Genomic DNA, 11,074 nt, shown 5'->3' on the forward strand with positions numbered 1-11,074 from the left:
TGTGCTAGGACTGAGACTTAAGCTTCTCACGTGCCTGGGCTGTTTCTGGAGTTGAACGCCAGGTTGTAACCTGTTTCAGGCGTTGAACTCCAACTTGCAACCTGTTTCTGGCACTGAACTCCAAACTGCAACATGGAACTGGCGTTGAATGCCAGTTTACGTTGTCTATATTCGCGCAAAGTATGGACTATTATATATTGCTGGAAAGCCCTGGATGTCTACCTTCCAACCCAATTGATAGCGCGCCAATTGGACTTCTGTAGCTCCATAAACTCCATTCCGAGTGCAGGGAGGTCAGAATCCAACAACATCAGCAGTCCTTTTTCAGCCTGAATCAGATTTTTGCTCAGTTTCCTCAATTTCAGCCAAAAAATACCTAAAATCATAGAAAAACACACAAACTCATAGTAAAGTCCAGAAATATGATTTTTGCTTAAAAAATAATAAAAATCTACTAAAAACTAACTAAAACATAATAAAATCTACATGAAATTACCCCCAAAAAGCGTATAAAATATCCGCTCATCACCAAAATTAAAAGGTTTGCTCGTCCTTGAGCAAAAGAAGAAAGAAAGGAGGAGAAGAAGAAGAAATGGAGGAGATTGAGGTGTAGGAGTGGTTTGGCCAAGGGGGGTTGGGAGTGTTTGTGATGTGTGAAAATGAAGGAGTAAGGGGGGTATTTATAGGGTAAGGGGGAGAGGGAATCTATGTGATAGGGGTTGGGTTTGGGAGGGAAATGGTTTGAATTTGTGTGAGTTGTGGTATGTGAGTTGTATGATGAGAAATAGTGGATGGATGTAAGTGGTGAAGAGATTATGGGGAAGAGGGTAGGATTTGATAGGCGAATGGTGTTTGGGGAAGAGTCTTATGAAAAGGTGTGAAGAGGAATGAGAGTGAGTTGGGGTAGGTAGGGATCCTGTGGGCTCTACAGATCCTGAGGTGTCAAAGATTTCTCATCCCTGCACCTTTCTGGCATTTAAACGCCTTCTGTGTGGCATTTCTGATGTTAAACGCCAGGCTGATATCCCTTTCAGGTGTTAAACGCAAGTCTGGCTGCCAGTTCTGGCGTTTAACACCCAGAATGCTGCCAAACTGGGTGTTAAACGCTCATTCTGCTACCCTTACTGGCGTTTAACGCCAGCCAGACACCAGACACCCTTTTCTGGCATTAAACGCTAGTCTGTGTGCCATTTCTGGTGTTTAACGCCTAGAATGGTGCCAGACTGGGCGTTAAACGCCCACTTTGTTAGCCTTACTGGCGTTTGAACGCCAGTAAGCTCGTCCTCCAGGGTGTGCTGTTTTTTATGCTATTTTTTATTCCTGCTTTAATTCTGTAGTTGTTTTTGTGACTTCACATGATCATCAACCTAAAGAAGACATAGACTAACACTAGAAAATAGAATGAAAAAGTAATTAATATAGATAAATAAAATTGGGTTGCCTCCCAATAAGCACTTCTTTAATGTCAATAGCTTGACAGAAAGCTCTTACAGAGCTTCACAGATGCTCAGAGCATGGTTGTCGCCTTCCAACACCAAACTTAGAAGTTAAATGCGGGGGCTCTGTCTGACTCTATATTGAGAGAAGCTTTTAATGCTTCTTCTTCATGTTTATAGAAGAAGATCCTTGAGTCTTCAACACAAGGTAGTCCTCATTCAATTGAAGGACTAACTCTCCTCTGTCCACATCAATCACAGCCCTTGCTGTGGCTAGGAAGGGTCTTCCAAGGATGATGGATTCATCCTCATCCTTCCCAGTGTCTAGGATTATGAAGTCAGTAGGGACGTAAAGGCCTTCAACCTTCACTAAGACATCCTTTACAAGTCCATAAGCCTGTTTCATTGATTTATCTGCAATCTCTAGTGAGATTCTTGCAGCTTGTACCTCAAAGATCCCTAGTTTCTCCATTACAGAGAGTGGCATGAGGTTGATACCTGACCCCAGGTCACATAGAGCCTTTTCAAAGGTCATGGTGCCTATGGTACAAGGTATTAAGAACCTTCTTGGATCCGGTTTCTTCTGAGGTAGTTTTTGTTGAACTAAGGCATTCAGTTTATTAATGAGCAATAGAGGTTCATACTCCCAAGTCTCATTACCAAATAACTTGGAATTCAGCTTTATGATTGCTCCTAGATACCTAGCAATTTGCTCTTCAATAATATCTTCATCCTCTTCAGAGGAAGAATACTCATCAGAGCTTATGAATGGCAATAGTAAGTTCAGTGGAATCTCTATGGTCTCTATATAAGCCTCAGGTTCCTTTGGTTTCTCATTAGGGAACTCTTTATTGGTCAATAGACGTCCAGCAGGGTCTTCCTCACTAGAAATCACTGCCTTTTCACTCTCTCCAGGTTCAGCCACTTTGGATATGGTTATGGCCTTGCACTCTCTTTTAGGATTCTCTTCTGTACTGCTTGGGAGAGTACTAGGAGGAGTTTCAGTAACTCTTTTACTCAGCTGACCCACTTGTGCCTCCAAATTTCTGATGGAGGACCTTGTTTCATTCATGAAACTGAGAGTGGTCTTAGATAGATCAGAGACTATGTTTGCTAACCCAGAGAGGCTCTGCTCAAAATTCTCTATCTGTTGCTGAGAATATGAGGGAAGAGGTTTGCTATTGCCAAACTTATTTCTCCCACCATTATTGTTGTTGAAGCCTTGTTGAGGCTTCTGTTGATCCTTCTATGAGAAATTTGGATGATTCATCCATGAAGGATTATAGGTGTTTCCATAGGATTCTCCCATGTAATTCACCTCTTCCATTGCAGGGTTCTCAGGGTCATAAGCTTCTCCTTCAAAGGAGGCTTCTTTAGCACTACCGGATGCAGCTTGCAATCCAGTCAGATTCTGAGAAATCATATTGACTTGCTGAGTCAATATTTTGTTTTGAGCTAATATGGCATTCAAAGTATCAATCTCAAGAACTCCTTTCTTTTGAGTCATCCCATTATTCACAGGATTTCTTTCAGAAGTGTACATGAATTGGTTATTTGCAACCATCTCAATGAGTTTCTGGGCTTCTGCAGGGGGTTTTCAGATGAAGAGATCCACCAGCAGAATGGTCCAATGACATCTTAGATAATTCAGACAGACCATCATAGAATATACATATGATGCTCTATTCTGGAAGCATGTCAGAAGGACACCTTTTGGTTAATTGCTTGTATCTTTCCCAAGCTTTATAGAGGGATTCACCTTCCTTCTGTTTGAAGGTTTGGACTTTCACTCTAAACTTGCTCATCTTTTGAGGTGGAAAGAATTTGGTCAAGAAAGCATTGACCAAGTTGTCCCAAGAGTTCAGGCTTTTTCTAGGTTGTGAGTCCAACCATGTTCTAGCTCTGTCTCTTATAGCAAAGGGGAAAAGCATAAGTCTGTAGACCTCGAGATCAACCCCATTGGTCTTAATAGTATCACAGATCTGCAAGAATTCAGCTAAGAACTGAGGATCTTCCGGTGGAAGTCCATGAAACTTGCAATTCTACTGCATTAAAGAAACTAATTGAGGCTTAAGCTCAAAGTTGTTTGCTCCAATGGTAGGAATTGAGATGCTTCTTACATAAAAGTTGGAAGTTGGTACAGTATAGTCATCAAACATCTTCCTTGCATCTCTAGCATTGTTGTTGGGTTCGGCTGCCATGTCTACTTCTTTTTCAAAATTATCTGAAAGGTCCTCTCTAGAGTGTTGTGCTTTAGCTTCTCTTAGCTTATTCTTCAGAGTCCTTTCAGGTTCAGGATCAGCTTCAACAAGAATGTTTTTATCCCCGTTTTTGCTCATATGAAAAAGAAGAGAACAAAAGGGAGTAGTGGAATCCTCTATGTCACAATATAGTGACTCCTTCATGTGTCAGAGGAAAAGGAGTAAAAGAATGAGAAGAGAGAGGAGGTGAGCTTAGAAATTTTTTAGATGAGTAAAGGAGGAATGTTAGCAATTAAATACAATAAATAGAAAAAGATGAGAGAGAAAGAGTTTTCAAAAATTTAAAAGAAATAACATAAAATTAGAATTTTAAACAATTAGTTAATTAAAAAGATTTTTGAAAAAGGGGTTAGTGATTTTCGAAAATTGGAAGTGGAAAAGTTGTTAGGTGGTTTTGAAAAAGATAAGAAATAGTAATTAGTTGAAAAAGATTTGAAAATAATTTTGAAAAGATAAGAAGTTAGAAAAAGATTTTGAAATCAAACTTTAAAAAGATAAGATTGAAAAAGATTTGGTTTTAAAAAGATATGATTGAAAAGATATGATTGAAAAAGATTTGATTTTTAAAATTGATGACTTGACTAAAAAGAAACTAAAGGATATGATTCTAAAATTCAAAGATTGATCCTTTCTTAACAAGAAAGTAACAAACTTGCAATTTTTTGAATCAAAACATTAATTGTTAGCAAGGATTTTTGAAAATGTGGAAAGCTAAGATTTTAAAATTATGATTTAAAACATGAAAATTTGAAAAAAAATTGAATTTTAAACGAGATTACCTCCCCTGTGTCATCCTGGCGTTAAACGCCCAGGATGCTATCCATTCTGGCGTTTAACGCCCAGAATGCTACCTCTTTGGGCGTTTAACGCCCAGCTAGATACCCTGACTGGCGTTTAACGCCAGAATTCCTTCCTTACTGGGTGTTTTTCTAAACGCCCAGCTTTTTCTCTGTGATTCCTCTAATGTATGTTCTAAATCTTTATATCTCTGTATTATTTACTTGAAAAGAGATATTTTTGATTTTTTTTGAATTTTTAATGAGGAGAGAGAAAAACAACAAAATGACACAAAACATGAAAAATTAAGATAAGAACAAGTAATGCATACAAGAACACTTTGAATGTCAAGATGAACACCAAGAACACTTTGAAGATCATGATGAACATTAAGAACATATTTTTGAAAATTTCTAAGACAAGAAAGATATGCAAGACACGAAACTTAGAAATTTTAATGTTTAGACACTATGATTTTGAAAATGCATATGAAAAACAAGAAAAGACACAAAACAGGAGAATTTAAAGATCAGAACAAGGAAAATCATCAAGAACAACTTGAAGATCAATGAAGAACACAATGCATATGTTTTCAAAAATTAAAAAAAATTAAAGCATGCAATTGACACCAAACTTAAAATTTAACACTAGACTCAAACAAGAAACACAAAAAATACTTTTTTGGTTTTTATGATTTTATTAATTTTTTTGTATATTTTTTTTTCTAAAATAGAAATAAAAAGCTTAAACATAAAATAAAATTACCCAATCTAAGCAACAAGATGAACCGTCAGTTGTCTAAACTCGAACAATCCCCGACAACGGCGCCAAAAACTTGGTGCACGAAATTGTGATCACATTTTTCACAACTCCGCACAACTAACCAGCAAGTGGACTGGGTCGTCCAAGTAATACCTTACGTGAGTAAGGGTCGATCCCACAGAGATTGTTGGCTTGAAGCAAGCTATGGTCATCTTGTAAATCTCAGTCAGGCGGATTCAAATAGTTATGAGGTTTTGATAATTAACAGATAAATAAAACATAAAATAAGATAAAGATACTTATGTAATTCATTGGTGGGAATTTTATATAAGTGTTTGGAGATGCTTTGTTGCTTCTGAATCTCTGCTTTCCTATTGTCTTCCTCCAATTATGCATCCTCCCTTCCATGGCAAGCTGTAAGTTGGTGGATCACCATTGTCAATGGCTACCATCCGTCTTCTCAGTGAAAATGGTCAGGCTACGGTTCTCACCGCAGGGCTAATCATCTGTCGGTTCTCACATGTGTCGGAATAAGATCCATTGATTCTTTTGCACACTGTCACTGTGCCAAACAGTCGTGAGTTTGAAGCTTGTCACAGTCATCCCCTCCCAGATCCTACTCGGAATACCAAAGACAAGGTTTAGACTCCAGCTGATCTCACTGAGAATGCTGTCAATTGTTTTTAGCCTATACCACGAAGATTCTGATCTCACTGATTTGAATGCTCTATTGTTAGGAGATGCTAGTCAAACGCATGGATCAGAGACCCAAGAGAATATACTCCAGCTGGCGTCCAATGATTACGTTGAACAGCATGTAGGCCGCTTGTAGTTGTTAGGCACGCGGATCTTGGCTAAGCGAGTATTGAAGATGGTAGGTGATTGTCACAGATCACCCATTCAGTCTGACTTAACTGAATTAAGTATGGGAGTATATCTTGGAGAAGGAGTAGGCATGAATTGAAAGAAAAATAATAGTACTTGCATTAATTCATAAGGAACAATAGAGCTCCTCTCTTTGAGGTGTAGAAATTCCACTATTGAAAATACATAAGAACAAAAGGTCTAGGCATGGCTGAATTTCCAGCCTCCCAAATGGCATAAGAATTCAAAAACAGGGAAAGAAGACCCGAATACAATAGTAAAAAGTGCTATTTATACTAAACTTGTAAACTAGGTTTTCAGAAAATGAGTAGATAGTGCAGAAATCCACTTCTGGGGCCCACTTGGTGTGTGCTTGGGCTGAGCTTTGAAGCTTTCACGTGCATAGGCCATCCTTGGAGTTAAACGCCAGCTTGGATGCCAGTTTGGGCGTTTAACTCAAGTTCTGGTGCTAGTTCCGGCGTTTTACGACAGAAAAGGGTCTTTGGTGGGCGTTTGGACGCCAGTTTGGGCCATCAAATATCAGGAAAAGTATGGACTATTATACATTTCTGGAAAGCGCAAGATGTCTACATTCCAACGCAATTGAGAGCACGCCGATTTGGCTTCTTTAGCTCCATTAAATCCATTTCGAGTGCAGAGAGGTCAGAATCCAACATCATCTGCAGTCCTTTCTCAGCCTTTGAATCAGATTTTTGCTCAGGTCCCTCAATTTCAGCCAGAAAATACCTGAAATCACAGAAAAACACACAAACTCATAGTAAAGTCTAGAAATGTGAATTTTGCATAAAAACTAATAAAAATATACTAAAAAGTGACTAAAACATACTAGAAACTACCTAAAAACAATGCCAAAAAGCGTATAAATTATCCGCTCATCAATTAGAAATTATAAAAATGAAATAAACTAAGATAAAGGTGCAAAAATCCACTTCTGGGCCCACTTGGTGATTGTTTGGGCTGAGCTTGGCTTCTGACTTGAATGAGTGGGCATTGGACGCCCACTAGGGAGTGAATATGCTACTTGGTTGCTCCCCTTGTGGCGTTGAACACCCATTAGGGGGTAGTTTGGGCATTCAATGCCAGTTCTAGGCTATCCAATCCAAAGAAAAGTGTAGACTGTTATATAATAAAGGAAAGCTCTGGAAGTTAGCTTTCCAACGCTGTTGAGAATGTGTCATTCGGACCTATGTAGCTCCAAAAATGCTCGTTTGAGTACATGGATGTCAGAATCTGACAATATCTGCTATGCTTTCCTTGTCTCAGAATCAGACTTTGCCAAAACTTGCCTGATGAATCCATATTTGATGATATATTTTGGTTTGATTTGAGTGGATTTCATCACATAAACCCACATTTATTCACCTATATAGCATACCTTTGTGTTTTCTCTCTAAATTGAGCTTAATTGCGAAAAGATGCTATTTTGTGCTTAATATAATCACTTTTATCCCACTTTTATCCCATTCGATGCCTTGATGGTTTTGATGAGTGATTTCATGTGTAATAGATTGGGATGGCTTGATAAGAGTGGAAGCAAAGCATGGAATTGGGAGAAAACATGAAGAAATCAAAGGAGAAAAGCATTTCAACGTATGCCCACGCACAAGGCAGCGTCAAATTAGCAGCTGTGCCCACGCACAGCCTGTGCCCACGCATAAGGCAGGGTCAAAATCAGCACTTGTGCCCACGCACAGCCTGTGGGTACTGATGAGTCCATATTTGATGGTATATTTTGACTCAATTTGGATGGATTCTAGCACATCAACTCACACTTAAGCACCCAAATAGCATACTTTTATGTTTGATCCCTAATTTGAACCTAAATGAGAAAACATGCAATCTTGTGCTTTAATAGAGCGAATTAATTCCACTTTCATGTCATTCAATGCCGTGATATGGTTTGTGAGTGATTTCAGGCCTTGAAGGCAATAATGGATGGCCAAAAGTGGAAGAAAGCATGTACAAGGGAGAAAACATGAAGAAAACAAGGAAAATCACAAACAGCAACGTGTGCATGCGCACAAGCAAGCGTGCGTATGCACACGACCACATCAGCCCAGTGTGCGTGTGCACAAGCCAGCATGCGCACCCAAGAGAGAATTTGCATGCGTGCGTGCGCACAAGTACCAGTGCGTACGCACAGGAGCCAAAACAGTAAAGTGTGCGGACGCACACACTTGTGCGTCCGCACAGGACCCAACACGTGATTTCATTAATGAAACACGTGTAGCACATATTTTGGGGGCTTTTGGCGCATTTTGGAACGCTGAATTGCCGAATTGAAGTGCTATATAAGGGGAGATTCAACACTTAGCATGGGAGCTCACTTTTATTTAGGTAGTAGTAATATTAGGAAGCTTCCATAGGAGTAGGGGTAGTGTAGCATTGCTCTCTTAGGGTTTATGCAGTCTCAATTATAGCATTTTATAGCAAGCTTTAATTTTGGATGTTGATCAACTCTTTTGTAAGTACTCTTAATTTCCTCTTAAATTACATTGTCTTTATTCTCATTTCATCTTAGTTCAAGTGCTTTGTTTATATTTGCAATTTTGAGTTCTTGAAGTTTTGATTGATGGATTTAGTGTTTTATGCTTTTTTTATGCTTGATTGTTTGCTTATATTTGGTTTTGTTGATAGTTGGTTCTAGCTTTCCAATTTCCTTTGCAATTTTCCACACTTTACTTTTATGCACACAAGGTGTTTGTGAAAATGCCAACTTTACGTCTTGAATAGATTTTCACAACCTTGGCTTGTGGTTTGAGTTTCTAGGATACTAGAATCATAATGTTCGACATTTAGTGGTGATTCTTGGGTAGTTAGTTGACTCTTGTTTCCATTGACGCTAGCTTTTTTATCAACTAATTTGATAAGTTGGTTAGGACTTATGGATTAAGGTCAATTATGTTTGCTTGACTTACTCCTCGATGGTTGGGGTTGACTAGGCGAGATTGACTCATGACAATTACCGTTGTTGTGGTTATGGCAATGATAGGACTCCTTGGATCTTCACTCCCAAGTCAAGGACCCTTTTATGCATTAATTCACAATTTTGCTCATTCCTTACTTCTTTGATTTCTTAGTTCTTTTAATCTTTAATTTCTTCCTCAAAAATCCCTTTTTGCCTTAACAACCAAGTAAGTAACACTTTAATTGCGTTCCTAGTGAGAACAACCCTGGAGTCTAAATACTCTCAGTTTATTTTGTATTGAATTTATTATTTGACTATGAGAGTTTGTTGTCGGCTTGGACTATGCTACTAATGAATTGATTCTTGTTTTGATCGATTCCGAGCCGTACACAATGAATTCTCCTACGTTAAATTTTACGCTGTTCCCGGGGATGCAATTGGTGTTATACCTTAGGTTGTTGAGAATATGTTAATAGTGTAAATAGCTCTTTTTGGTTGTTTCTTTGCTTTTGTTACTAGGTTTTCATTTATGTTTTCTTAATGACTTTTTCACACTATCACCGTAATGCACCCCAATGGAACCCAAACACTTACCGTTCTAGTCACCAATCTTACACACCATTACCCCATTACATAGAAAACCAAAACCCTTACCCTCATGAGTTTGATTGTCAACCTTCATCACCTCAATCTTCATCTTCGTATATGGATCAAGCCACACAAGAAGTACTTTTCGTGCTCATCCAAGAACAACAAGAGTTTCGGAAGAAGCAAGAGCAAGTCATGTCTACCTTAGCAAAAGCTTTGGATCATTTAGCTTCATCGTGTTCATGCCACAAGCAAGAAATTCTACTAGATGAATGTGTGGAACCGAGTGATGAGTGTGGAGTGAAAAAAGAATTGAGAAGTCAAGAAGATGATGTCAAGTCACGAGATGAATTGCAAAAGAAGACAAATGAAGAGTTGGTGGGAATTGATCAAGAGGATTCCATCATTCAAGATTTTTTGTCCAACTTGGGTAATTCCTTCAATGACCTTCATGAGCCTCCCTTGTTAGATTTGGAAGGAGATGTTGATGTGGACTTTACTCAACCTCCAATCTTTGACTTGAGTGATGGTAAAGAAGATTCAATAGATGTTGAGGAAGACCTTAGTCACCAAGAAGTGAAAGTGTGCGTACAAGAGCGAATTGAGTGGGTAAAGGCTTCTTCGACATGCTTTCTAGGCCCGCATAATATGCCGTCTTGGAGATGAATTGTCAACTTCAAACCCTTCTTGGAGTAGTGAATGGCAATGAGGAGAATGTTAATTGGCATCGGAATGGAAATTTTGTCAAAAAGGCCAATTTAACATTTAGTGCTCAAGTTTGGTGTAAGAGTGAATCTAGTGGATTTTGGGGAATGCACAAGAATGTTAACGGTGATAGAGGAACTCAAGTATGGGATCCAGGCATTGGTCGTATGAGTCAACAATTGAGGATCCTAATTACTAGCTTGAAGTCTTTTGAGAGTTTGATGAATTTCATATGGGACCTCGGAGGTCAATTCAATAGTAAACTTGGTTGGAGATTCAAGGAGGAGTGGAAGCATAAGCGGCCCTAACAAGGATCTCCTCACCAAGTCCAACTTAGGACTATAAACCAAAGTGCTAGGTGGGAGACACCCCACCATGGTATTATCCTTCTAAACTTCTTTCTTTTAGCTTTTATTCCATGAATAAATTGGTTATGTTGCTTGGTTGGTTAGTTTATTTCGATGTTTGTTAGTTAATTTTGGGTGAAATAATGAGTTTTTGGGAGTTTCGTCATGTTTTGGGACTTGAAAACCTATTTTGGATGCCTTGTTTGATGCCCTAGAGGCATAATTTTTGTTGCAGGATCAGAGACCTATGCGTGCGCACAGGCTTGTGCGTCCGCACAGATCCCTTATTTTCCAATTTCCATTCGTGCGCACAGCACCATGCGCTCGCACACCCCTAAACACCCCTCTTTTCCCAGTGCACGCACAGGGTGTGCGTAGGAACACCACCCTTTTTCTCCTATGCGA

General features: G+C 39.0%; 1 non-coding gene across 1 annotated transcript; it reads left to right on the forward strand.

Annotated features, from left to right (window-relative positions):
* Positions 1-3,131: 3,131 nt before the first annotated feature.
* LOC127746451 (small nucleolar RNA R71) lies at positions 3,132-3,235 on the forward strand. Its single transcript, XR_008008070.1, has one exon. It is a non-coding gene; the product is annotated as a small nucleolar RNA R71 (small nucleolar RNA).
* The last annotated feature ends 7,839 nt before the right edge of the window (positions 3,236-11,074 follow it).

This window comes from Arachis duranensis, chromosome 3 (genome assembly GCF_000817695.3).
Source record: "Arachis duranensis cultivar V14167 chromosome 3, aradu.V14167.gnm2.J7QH, whole genome shotgun sequence".
Lineage (NCBI taxonomy): Eukaryota > Viridiplantae > Streptophyta > Magnoliopsida > Fabales > Fabaceae > Arachis > Arachis duranensis.